The 2,189-nt window shown below is 44.3% G+C and overlaps 1 pseudogene; it reads left to right on the plus strand.

Moving 5' to 3' along the window:
* Nucleotides 1-1,200: 1,200 nt before the first annotated feature.
* On the plus strand, nucleotides 1,201-1,318 carry LOC124552342 (annotated as a pseudogene).
* The last annotated feature ends 871 nt before the right edge of the window (nucleotides 1,319-2,189 follow it).

Here is a 2,189-nt window from a genome sequence, read left to right on the forward strand (position 1 = left end):
TGTCAGCTCTTGCCGTCTTCGGAATTGTGTGGATGATGCTTTTCCGAAAGTCATATGGTATATCGCCAGACTCATATATTCTACACACCAACGTGAACAGTCGTTTTGTTGCCACTTCCCCAAATGATTTTAGAAATTCTGATTGAATGTTATTTATGCCTACTGCTTTACTTGATCTTAAGTCCTCCAAAACCCTTTTAAATTCTGATTCTAATACCGGGTCGTCTATCTTTTCTAAATCGACTCCTGTTTCTTATTCTATCACATCAGACAAATCTCCTCCCTCATAGAGGCTTTCAATGTATTCTTTCCACCTATCCGCTCTCTCCTCTGCATTTAACAGTGAAATTCGCGTTGGACTCTTAATATTATCTCCCTTGCTTTTAATGTCGCCGAAGGTTGTTTTGACTTTCCTGTATGCTAAGTCTGTCCTTCCGACAATCATTTCTTTTTCGATGTCTTCACATTTTTCCTGCAGCCATTTCCTCTTAGCTTCCCTGGATTCCTATTTATTTCATTCCTCAGCGACTTGTGTTTCTCTATTGCTGAGTTTCCCTGAAGATTTTTGTACTCCCACCTTTCAACGATCAATTGAAGTATTTCTTCTGTTACTCATGGTTTTTTCGCAGTTACCTTCTTTGCACCTATGTGTTCCTTCCCAACTTCTGTTATGGCCCTTTTTAGAGATGTCGATCCCTCTTCAACTGTACTGCCTACTGAGGTATTCCTTTTTGCTGTACCTATAGCCTTTGAGAACTTCAACCGTATGTCGTCATTTCTTAGTAGTTCCGTATCCCGCTTCTTTGCGTATTGTTTCCTCCTGACTGATGTCTTGAACTTCAGCCTACTCTTCATCACTACTATATTGTGATATGAGTCTATATCTGCTCCTGGGAACGCCTTACAATCCAGTATCTGATTTCGGAATCTCTGTCTGACCATGATGTAATCTAAACGAAATCTTCCCTTATCACCCAGCCTTTTCCGAGTATACCTCCTCCTCTTATGATTCTTGAACAGAGTATTAGCTATTACTAACTCAATTTTGTTACAGAACTTAAATAGTCTTTCTCCTCTATCCATTGCCTTCTTTTCCCAAGTCCATATTCTCCTGTAACCTTTTCTTCTACTCCTTCCCCTACAACTGCATTCCACTCACCCACGACTATTAGATTATCATATCCCTTTCAATGCTGTATTGGCAACGGCCTTGCCGCAGTGGATACACCGGTTCCCGTGAGATCACCGAAGTTAAGCGCTGTCGGGCGTGGCCGGCACTTGGATGGCTGACCATCCAGGCCGCCATGCGCTGTTGCCATTTTTCGGGGCGCACTTAGCCTCGTGATGCCAATGGCGGAGCTACTCGACCGAATAGTAGCGGCTTCGGTCAAGAATTCCATCATAACGACCGGGAGAGCGGTGTGCTGACCCTACGCCCCTCCTATCCGCATCCTGCTATAACATTTTTTGCTGCTGTTGGTATTACCCAATACTAATCTGACCAGAAATCCTTTCCTTCTTTCCAATTCACATCACTGACCCCTCCTATATCCAGGTTGAGCCTCTGCATTTCCCTTTTCAGATTTTCTAGTTTCCCTACCACGTTCAAGCTTCCGACTTTCCACGCCCCGACCCGTAGAACGTTATCCTTTCGTTGATTATTCACTCTTTTTCTCATGGTAACCTCCTCCGTGGCAGTCCCCTCCTGGAGATCCGAATGGGCGACTATTCAGGAATCTTTTGCCAAAGGAGAGATCATCATGACACTTCTTTAATTACAGGCCACATGTCCTGTGGATACACGTTATGTGTCTTTAATGCAGTGGTTTCCATTGCCTCCTGCATCCTCATGCCGTTGATCACTGCTGATTCTTCCGCCTTTAGGGGCAATTTCCCACACCAAGGGTAAGAGAGTGCTCTGAACCTCTGTCCGCTCCTCCGCCCTCTTTGACAAGGCCGTTGGCAGAATGAGGGGTGACCTCTTATACTGGAAGTCTTTGGCCGCCAATGCTGATTATTAAACAAAATTTAAGCAGTGGCGGTATTCGAAACCGGGACCGAAGACGTTTTTATAATGAATAAAAAACGCTACTCGTACACCACATGGTGCGGCAAACCTGAGGAAGGCCAGCATGAAGGACGAAACCAAACATCACTTTAAAGTAAAAGATTATTGAGAACTTGCCTGT

This window comes from Schistocerca americana, chromosome 1 (genome assembly GCF_021461395.2).
Source record: "Schistocerca americana isolate TAMUIC-IGC-003095 chromosome 1, iqSchAmer2.1, whole genome shotgun sequence".
NCBI lineage: Eukaryota > Metazoa > Arthropoda > Insecta > Orthoptera > Acrididae > Schistocerca > Schistocerca americana.